Below are 11,306 nucleotides of genomic sequence, written 5' to 3'. Positions count from 1 at the left end.
CAGGCCTGACCTCTTATCAGATCCAAAATCCTACACATGATCTGGATTTCCCCAATCTCAGATGCAGATGCTGGTTTGAGACGCTCATATTGGATCATACCAATTAGGGCCGATCACAAAGTAGGCATAACCTACCTAATCGGATTAAAGTCAAGTGGGATATCAGACACAAACCTGAACCATAGACATCCTCAGCTAAGGGCACTCCAAATCAATGGAGAACCCTAATTTCCCATTCTCATATTGGATTGAACCTGTAAAAATGGTAGAGAGCAAAAACCCTAAAACAGGAAAAAACAAGAAAGAATGAATTGCCTTGTTTCACTTTCACCAATAAAGATCAAATATAAACACATGATAAGAACAGCTCCAGCTTTCCTTGATTCCAGCTAACTCACATGATTCTAGCTAACTCTCCTACAAATACTTAAGGAATATCACATCAGACCTATCAAGATAACAATTACAACATTTTATAGCAATGCTTTACATTTTACATCTAACGTACACAATTAACCACCTAAACTTACTATAGTAACTAAATTCCGACACTCCCCCTCAAGTTGGAGCGTGGGGATCCAACACGCCCAACTTGTTCTCCAATTTAAAAAATTGTTCAGTTCCAATGCCTTTGTGAATACATCCTTGCACTGTAGTGAAGTAGCCACAAATTTGGTTTAGATCAACCCACTTTAGATCTTCTCACAAACAATATGGCAGTCGATCTCAATATGTTTGGTGTTTACATAAAACTGGGTTTGCTGCGACATGAAGAGCTGCTTGATTACCACATAACAGAAAGAATCATAGGTTGTGGGTGTTGTATTCCGAGATCATTCAACAAATACTTTATCAATGTAAGCTTACAATTTGCTTTGGCTAAGGATCAATATTATGCTTTCTCCGAGGATCTGGACAATGTTGTTTGCTTCTAGTTTTCTTTCCTACTAAACTATGTCCTATGAGTGTGCAATACCTTGAGGTAGGCCATCTTTGTTGGGATTATGTCTCAAAACTACCTATGTTTTCCACCCTAATTCTTTCATTTGCCTAAGTCATGAGTTTTTGAGTTTTTAACAAAAAGTTCATATTGAAAGTTGTGGGAACTTTCATTGTTCTTATATAGAGGGGGTGATGCCTTAGAGGGTATGGCCCTCATGGGCATTAGATTTTGGGCTTGAACAAACCTAAGATCTTGAATCATAAACAATATTTATATTTATATTTATATTTGGGTTTGGGTTTGCGGTTTTGGATTCAAATTTAGACCCGGACCAGCTTGGTTTGGTCTTTGACTTCTTTTTAGTACTTGAGACGATTTTAATTCTCAAGTATTTTTTTGACCTTTGACCAACCATTAAATGGACTTTGACTTTGCATTAAAATCTTCTTCGATCTCATCTAGATCCGTTCAGACCTTGCCCAATGTTTTTGCTTGAGCTTTAAAAGTTCAAATGGTCCATAGCCACCCAACATGTTGACCATTGACTTCTGATCCTGACATGGATGGTCTTGTCCATGCCAAGGTCACTTTGTACCCTGTTTTTGTCTTTTTGGTCCTTTTTGGGTGCCCCTTCTTGGCTAGCCGTTTGGCCAACCCAGGCCAATTATGTCTATCCATTTATGCTCTCTTAATGGCCATTATAGTGTGGTGGGTTGGGGCCTATATAAACCCCAACCCTCTCTCATTTCTCTCATGTCTCACTACCCTCTCTCTCTCTCTCTCTCTCTCTCTAGTTGAGATTTCTCTCTCTCTCTAGTCTTTGGTGCTTATTTCTTTCGTGGGTTAGACCCAAATTCTCTCCCGGGTTAGACCCAAATTCTGGTAGAGATCTAATCCTCTTAGAGAGATCTAGATCTGGTTTAGCCCATATCTAGCCCTGGTTACTCAAATCCAGTAGTGGTTCGGATCCAGATCTGTTCCAGATCAGATCTAATCATAAGATCTAGATTTGGTTATAGTTTGGATCCTTATCCAGTATCCAGATCTGGTTGCTTATCAAACCCATATCCAGTAATTGTTTGGATCTTGATCCAGTTACTGTTAGAATCCAGATCAGGATCCATACTTGATTCAACCCAAGTCAAGAGGATGTTTAAGGTGGTATGTGTCGATGTTGTTGAACTCTCTTAGTGTAGGGTGTGGTTCGATCATTCGTGAGAAGGCGAAAGCTCATTTGTATCCTATGAGCGTAGTTGCACGAATACTCATTGTACCGAGAATTTGATCCTAAGTGGGGAAACTATCGTTTGAAAGACAACATATTTATGCATGCCTCTAAGCTCACTGTTTCAATCTTAGTTGCTTTACCCACTAAGTAAGGTAAAAGTTTCAACAATTTTCAAGCGATAGTAATGCAAATGGTGACGGTAAAGGTTGAAAACCAGAAGCTGCCCAAGTTGTCTAAGTTCGATGGTACCAATTTCAAATGATGGCAACTCAAGGTGATCATCTTCCTCATAATTACAAATGTGGTGTACGTGCTCACGAAGGACTGTTTTGAAGAACGAGAGGATAAAACCATTGTTGAAAGTCTCAAGAGACGAAAGTAAAGTAGGATGACTTTGTGTACCATAAACACATATTGAATGCACTCTTCGACACCCTGTTTGACCTCTATTTAGAAGTTAGCACTGCAAGGAAGTTGTGGGAAGCCCTTGAAAGCAAGTACAAAATGAAGGATGCCAGAAATCGTAAGTTTTTTATTAACAAGTATATGGATTTCAAATTCCTCAATGATAAACCACTGCTACCTCAAGTCTATTAGATGCAGATCTTGGCTAATCAAATCAAGTCTGAGGGTATGAACCTTGATGAATCATTCTAAGTGGCTGCAATCATTGGCAGATTGCTCCCATCTTGAAAAGATTATCGAAATGAATTAAAACATAAGAATAAAGAGTTTATCTTAGAATAACTTTTTCAACATCTTAGAATCAAAGAGGAAGCTCGATCTTGATATAAGAAAGATGAAGTAAAAGAAGTCCGTGCTAAGGTAAACATGGTTGAATGCAAACCAAGGTTCAAACCTAAAATTAAGAACAAGAACAAGAAATCCAAATTTGTTACTAAAAAGAGAGATTGTTTCCTACTATACTTATAGAAAATTGAGTCACTATGCGAGATAATGCTGACACAAGAAGAAATTCCAAGGTATTAAAGGTAGTAAATCTGATGACAACCTAGTTATTATAGTTAATGAGATATTTATGATTAATTCAGATAAATGATGGTATGTGGATTCTGGATCGATGATCCATTCGTGCAATAATAGAAATATGTTCAAAACATACAAAACCATAGGAAAAGACCATATGATTTATATAAGAGATAAATATGAAGCTAAAGTTCATGAAAAAGGGAGTGTGAAACTTCACTTCACCTCTAAGAAATGTTTAACCTTCCAAAATGTGTATCACGTACCTACAATTACAAAAAATCTTGTATAAGATTTTCAAAGCAGAAGTTAAAAACCTTTATAATTATAAAATAAAGTCTTTTAAATCTGATAGAGGTGGTGAATATCTTTCAAATGAGTTTATTGAATTTTGTGAAATTCATGGAATACATAGACAAAATATTGGTTCATATACTCCTCAACATAATGGTGTAGCTGGACGTAAAAATAGGACTTTAATTGTTATGGTTAATTCAATGCTTATTAGTTCTTGTATAAATTATAATTTATGGGGTGATATATTGTTTAGTTTATGTAATATTCTAAATAGAGTTCCATATTCTAAGTCAAACACTACACCTTATGAATTTTGAAAAGGTTAAAAATCAAACTTAAATTATTTAAAAATTTAGAGTTGTATTGCTTATGTAAAGCTTACTGAACCAAAATTAACCAAACTAGGTCCAAAAACCAGAACGTGTATCTTCATTGGATATTCTCAAAATAGTAAGACATATAGGTTTATAGATGTTGAAAGTAAAGTAATTTTAGAATCTATCCAAGCCAAATTTAGGGAAGATTTAACTTTAAAATCACTTGAAGCTCCAAAAGTTATTGAAAATAATTCAAGAAAAAGAATTTGTGAGTCTGAAAATCCTAAAATTCAAAAAAGTAAAAGATCAAGAAAACAAAAAGATTTTGGTCCTGATTTTCATCTCTATATGATAGATAGATATCATGTTTCTTTTTTAGAAGCTATAACCTGTCCTGATGCTCTTTCTTGGAAAGAAGCCATAGAAAGTGAATTTGATTCTATCATAGAAAATAAAACCTGAATTTTGGTTGATTTACCCCTGGTCTTAAACCTTTGGAATGTAAATGATTTTTCAAAAGAAAACTTTGAACTGATGGCTTTATTGAAAATTTTAAAGCTAGACTTGTAACTAATGATTTTAAACAAAAACCCAGACTTGATTATTTTAACGCCTATACTCCTGTAAGTAAGATTGCATCTATTAGAATTATGGTTGCTTTGGCATCAATTTATAATTTTGAAATTTATTAAATGGATGTCAAAACTGTTTTTTTCAGAGGTGTCTTAGAAGAAGAAATTTATATGGAACAATCAGAAGGTTACATAACATCAAGTCAAGAAAAGAAAGTTTGCAAGTTGTTAAGGTCATTGTATGATTTAAAATAATCACCTAAACAATGGTATAAAAAATTTATTGAAGTAATCATTTTATATGGTTTTAGAATTCATGATTTTGATAAATACATATATATCAAAGTAAAAAATAGTCATGTTATAATCATTTGTCTCTATATGGATGCTATGCTAATCATGAGTAATAATTTAGAATGCATAAATAATACCAAAAAGTTTTCTTTTATCTAAATTTAGCATGAAAGACATTAGTTCAGCTGATGTCATACTTGGTATTAAACTAATTAGACATGAGAATGGTTATGCATTGACTCAATGCCACTACATTGAAAAAATATAATCATTATGGTTGTAAGCCAGTTGTTACTCCGATTGATCCTAGTGTTAAGTTGTCGACTAAAAGCATATCCCAATTGAAGTATGCAAGTATTATTGATAGTCTCATGTATGTTATGAATGAAACTAGATTAGGCATGGCTTTCAACATGAGCAAGTTGAGCCGATATACTAGTAATTTAAGACAAAAGCATTGGGATGCAATATATCGAGTCCTGAAGTACTTGAGAGGAATTCTAGAATATGAAATATTCTATGAAAGAGAATCTAATGTACTTGAAGGGTACAATGATGCAAGCTGAAATTCTAATTCTAATGAGTCATTATCTACAAGTGGTTGGATATTTACCCTTGGATCTGGAGTAAGTGTTTGGGCATCTAAGAAGAAAACGGTGATAACCCATTCTATAATGGAAGCATAGTTGATAGCATTGACATCAGATAGTATGGAAGCTAAGTGGCTAAAGGATCTCGTAATGAAAATACCATTAGAAGATAAGCTAGTACTCTTGATAGCTATGTGTTGCGATAGTCAAGCAGCTATATACAAAGTGAGTATTCAAGGTCTCCATAATGAACCCTCATTGCTCTACCTATTCGTCAGGTGAAGTCAGATTCTTTCTCGTGTAGTGAATCATCCCTTTTACATTAGAATGACTTGATCACAATATGCAACAGATATAGGCACAAAATAATAGAAAATAACATTGATAATATCCGCAATATATATAAAAATACCAGCATGTCTAATTAGGAGAATTTAAAAAGCCAGTTATCTATTTGGAGTTCAACAGGCTGACTCCAAAATAACCATTCATAAATTCCTCTTATGGGTGTCTAGAGTATTGGTTTAGACATTTCCTTTTATTTTCAGTGCATTTTGCCCTGCACAGAGGGTAGGAGGATGAAGATGGATCATAGACCGCAGATGTCGATGTGTGAATTGGTGTGTTTAGAGAATACTCAAAAGCAGTCAGATCATAGATCAACGAATGAATGTTATAAGGAGGTGTGGCTAGAGGAATGTTCTTCGTTCTTAGCACCTGATCTCTTCGATTAATGATTTATATGGGCCTTTCTTTTAGAGTCATATCCTCTTGAATATATACGTCTTCATATTGGATGGTCATGGATATATTTTCTCAACATTAAGACATGGAATACATTGTGAATTTATGCATATTTGAGAGACAACTCTACTTGTTAAGTTGTCGCACCAACTTTTCTCAAAATTTTGAAAGGTTCGATAAATTAAGGACTTAGCTTCTCTTTCCTTTCAAATCCGAACATGCTCTTTATCGGAGATACTTTGACAAAAGCTTCATCTCCAATTGCAAAAGAGAGCTCTCTATGCTTTAGATCTGCATAACTCTTTTGGCGGCTCTCAGCTATTTGTAACCTTTCTTGAATCATCTTCACTTGTGTGTAATGTTGTAGTATAATCGACGAATCTATTGTTCATCCACCTACTTCATCCCAATGAATCAATGATCGGCAAGGTCTCTTGTACAGAGCTTCATACGAAGCCATCCCAATACTAGCATGAAAACATTTATTATATACAAACTCTGCAAGCGGTAAGTGAGAATCCCAATCCCTCTTCTAATCCAACATACATGATCGTAACATATTTTGCAGAGTCTGTATCATTCGTTTTGATTGGCCATTTATTTGAAGATGAAAAGTTGTACTAAACTTTAATTGTGTCCTTAATGTTTGTTGTAGTTGCTTTCAAAATCGAGATGTGAACATAGGGTCACGATAAGAGATAATCGAGATTGGTACCCCATGTAATCTAATAATCTCCTGGATATATGGATCTGCCAAACTTTTCAAAGAATAATTTACTATGAATTCATAATGCTCGTATTGTCCAAAAGGTTGTTTTTGAAATATCATCTTCTTTGATTCTAAGTTGGTGATATCCAGGTGAGATTAATCTTTGAGAATACCTTAGCTCATTGTAGTTGATCAAATAGATCTTCAATACAAGGCAACAAATACTTTTTTTTATTGTGGCTCGATTGAGCAACCTATAATCGATACATAAACTTAATGATCGGTCTTTTTTTTCATAAATAACACACGTGCTCCCCAAGGCGATACGCTTGGTCTGATGAATCCATTCTCCATCAATTCTTGCAATTGCTTCTTTAATTCTTTGAGTTTTGCTGGAGCCATCTGATAAGGTGCCTTGGAGATCCATGCAATTTCAGGTAATAATTCAATATTGAATTCTATCTCTCGATGAGAAGGAAGACCTGATAATTCTTTTAACATACGAAAACTCACGCACTACCTCTATGCTATCAATAGATATGAATGTCGGCTCTACGTATGATATATTAACTAAGAAAGATGTGAAACCATTCCTCACGTATTTTTTAGCCTTCAACACAGATATTACTTAATCCTTCAAGATGGGTTTGAAAATCCTAAATTCTACCTTAGAGGTTGGTCAAAATAATACGACTTTTCTCTCTTGACATAGGATCTTAGCAAAGTGTTGGTGTAACTAATACATGCCTAATATTGCATCATATTCCATCATATCAAGTAGGATTGCATCAGTTGGTAGATTTTGTCCTTCTATTTCAACATTCAAGTTTGGTACATATGTTACACAGAGAGAAGTGTATCTTATAGGATTGTATACTTCTAATGTGTTGTTCAGAGGTTCAATAAGTATATGTAATTGTTTAAAAAAATCTACTAAAATAAATGAATGTGATGCACCACAATCGAATAAAGCAAATACAGCTTGACCAGCAATCAGTATAGTACCTTGCACTAGGTCACCCTTGGTGAGCTACTCAATAGTAGCGACATAAACACGACATGTCGTTGTTGGCTTATGGTTACTGCTAAGTTTGGGGTTGCCTGCATGATTTTCCTCCTCCTGAAGCTCTCCTTTGATCATTCGCCACCTTCTCACGACATTACTTTATGAAGTGGCCCATCTCGCTATAATATATACAACCTCCCATATCTTTGGGGCAATGTTGTCCTAGATGCTGCCGATTACACTTGAGGCAGAAGGTGTAGGAGAGAGGTTTTTTCCTACTGTGGTAGTTTATGGGTTGGTGCAATGGAGCTCTTTCCTCTGAAATTCTTTTTACATAACAGTGGTCATTGTGTTTGGCTACTAAGAAACAGCCTCTTGTCATTTCCTCCTTGTCTTATTGTTTTCTTCTTGTTTAAACTTTCTTTTGACCATTCATATTCTTCATTCAGCAAGGTGGCCGCAGTCACAACTCTAGAGAATGTTTGTGGCATACTTGCCCTTTTAGTGGAACCTAGTGATGTAATCTACTAAGTTCATATTTCCTTGACTTAACTCAAGAAATTCTATCTTCTTTTTATCTTTTGCATGAAGAGGAAAGTAGCTCTCTAAGAAGGCCTTTCAAAAATCTTTCCAAGGAATCGCTTTGTTCCCCGAAAAATGAATTCCTTTGATGGTGTCCCACCATTTCCTAGCATTATTCTTCAACCTATACATGCCAATGTATGTCTTCTTGTTTTTTGGCATAGATAACACTTGAAAAACTCATTTAATTTCTTTGACCCTACTCTCTGCCATTTCTGGGTTGGCCTTTCTAGCGAATGTCAAAGGTTCTAACTTCAAAAAAAAATTATATGTAACCCTTCTTGGGTTACAATTCCTGGGTACAGCTTCTTGTCCCTGCTTGTCTCAGGCCTGAACTTGGATAACAATGATGTTTTGAAGTGAAAATTCATTTTTATAAAATTTAACATATCGACAAATATAACCAATTTGTCTATGTGGGTATCCTATAAGCACACATTTTTTGACCCAAAAATCAAATATGTGAATCATGTATGTTATAGACATAACAAAGTTATCCAAACACTCTAAAGTGATCATAACATGGAGGCTTATGTGGGGTAAGAAGAAGGGTTCATCAGATAAGTGGCATTTAAAATACATTCTTCCCAAAATTTTAAAGGTAAATTGGAATGAAATCTAAATGCTCATGTTACATTAAATAAATGGAAAATGATCGTGTTGTATAACTAATTTGACACATTTTCTTAAAAATCCTATAATTTCTGATATTCTCCCAATGTCCAAAATCGCAAATACCCAACCTCATTAGGACCTTTTTATCCTTCACGATTGTGAATTAACGGGTTATTACGACAAAATTGTACTGCTCGTCGGCTAGTGCAAACTCTCACTTAAATCCATAATCGCACTTTTACTTATGTGGACCTCACGAACTCGCATAAATTTATTTGTGAACATTCGATGAAACTCAAACCACTAAAATTGCAACTACCCTATGTATTCACATATACTTCACGAATTTGCATAAATATATTTATGCACATTTGGTTGGACTGAAACTACTAAAATCGAAAATATCCTACTTATCCGCATATTCTTCATGAATTCACATAAATATTATTACAAAAATTAAACCCAGAATATCACCATTATCCTACTTATTCACATATACTTCATGAATTCACATAAACATATGTGTGAAGCGCCACTTAAATTTAAACTGAGTGTTGCAACGTCGCAAATATCCTACTTAAATATTTATGAATTTATGACATACATGTGCTATTTCTTATTTTTATGAAATTCATGAATCATATATAAACTTGTTGTCTGCACCCCCAGAGTTATTTTTGCTTAAACTAGGGTTCTTTGTGGTCATCAACCAGTGGTCCTCAACATGCTTCCCTTCAACGACTATTTTCAACAACTATTCATAGGTGGCTTCATCACGGCTGAACCATCGATAGTTTTTTTTTTGGTAGGCACATCTTTAATAGTGTTCCCCGACCAGTGGTCCCTAACTTGCTTACCTTTGACTCTTTGTTTGTTTATACGTTGTGTAGCTTGTATTATAAGCATGTTTTTAGAACACTATTTTATTAGAGGATTTACTCATCCTCGCAATTAGTTTATTTGTTTTTTGCATTGCTTTTTAATATTTCATGTCTTGTTATTATAAAAAAAATTTGAATTTGTTTAATACAATATGACCACTGAGAAGACTATGTCGAATGGGTCCACACCCATATCATCTTATGGTGTTGGAGCACGATAAAGTCCAACGAAGAATTACAAATTGAATCATCCTAATCATTTGCAAGCATGGCTTACTGTTTACAAGTGGATAGAGAGGGAGCCACATCTAAAGCCAAAAATGTGGGTGCAACATTTTAAAAAAAAAAAGCACCATCGATAAATATAGAAAGTTGTACTCAAATAACAAGGAGCAAAAACAATAGCCATAAATTTCAAAGTGACCATATCTAAGGTAGCATGTGCAAAAAAGGTTGGCCAATTTGTCGGCACATTCTTGTCTCCCATCTCAAAAGCATATAAGGAGGGAAAGGGTGACCCATTGACAGACACTGACGTTGTTGTTAACCTCAATACCCAGATAGATGATGTTGAAGATGTGGCCACTTGCAGTGGCAATGGCGAGACGAAGATGGAGAGGGCAGAGGAGGTATTTCACCAAGGGGTTGAGGTTAATGTGGACCCTCCCCAGGAAGTGGATGTGAGCGAGGGTCATGTGGCTGGATCAAATGTGAACCCTAAGACTGAGGTTAATGTGGACCCTCTTCAAGAGTCCAAGGTTGATGTCACAGATGATAAAACACAAGCTTCGAGGAAGAGGTCGCAGCGAGAAAGAATATTCAGTGCTCATGGACAGATATTTTGTTCATTTATTGTTTTGTAATCATTATCAATTTTATATTCAATCATTGATTAAATTGTCATATATATATATATATATATATATATATTCAATCATTGATTAGTTTGTCATATATGTGTGTGTAATTCAATGATTAATTTGATTTATTTCAGAAAACTTAATTTTGATTGCAGGATCCACAACAAATTGATTCAGAAGAGTCAACATCCCACATGCATCAGTTTTGTAAAACCTATAAATTTTTAAATATTATAAATAAATAAGAAATCATCTTCATCTTTGAGCTAGAAATGTGTTTCTAACTTTTAGATTTCTTTTTTGAGTAATTTTTATGTGCATTTACTCATTTTTGGCTAAAAGGGTAAAGTTATTATTTTTGAAATTATTTTAGACAAATTACTATTTAAAATATTTAATTTATCATTAAAACTATTTAATTTAGTGAGACATAACTCATCTAGGTGTTTTCAAAGTATTTTGAGCCTAACTAGATGTATTTTAGTAGTTGTTAGAAGAAATTATGTTAAAGGGTATTTTGGTCATAAATAATTTATCAAGAATATTTTAATCAAATAAATTATTATTTTAAAAACTACCAAAACCATGAACTATATAGAATTAGCATAGCTATTTTGAGTTCGTATAAAGAAAGAATTTATTTTGGAAAAATATATGGATTTTAGAATGGATCCGAAGGCC

The sequence above is a fragment of the Nuphar pumila genome, chromosome 15 (genome assembly GCF_984573655.1).
Source record: "Nuphar pumila chromosome 15, dmNupPumi1.hap1.1, whole genome shotgun sequence".
NCBI classification, from domain to species: domain Eukaryota; kingdom Viridiplantae; phylum Streptophyta; class Magnoliopsida; order Nymphaeales; family Nymphaeaceae; genus Nuphar; species Nuphar pumila.
The sequence above is the reverse complement of the archived record's forward strand: the minus strand, read 5'-3'. Positions refer to the sequence as shown.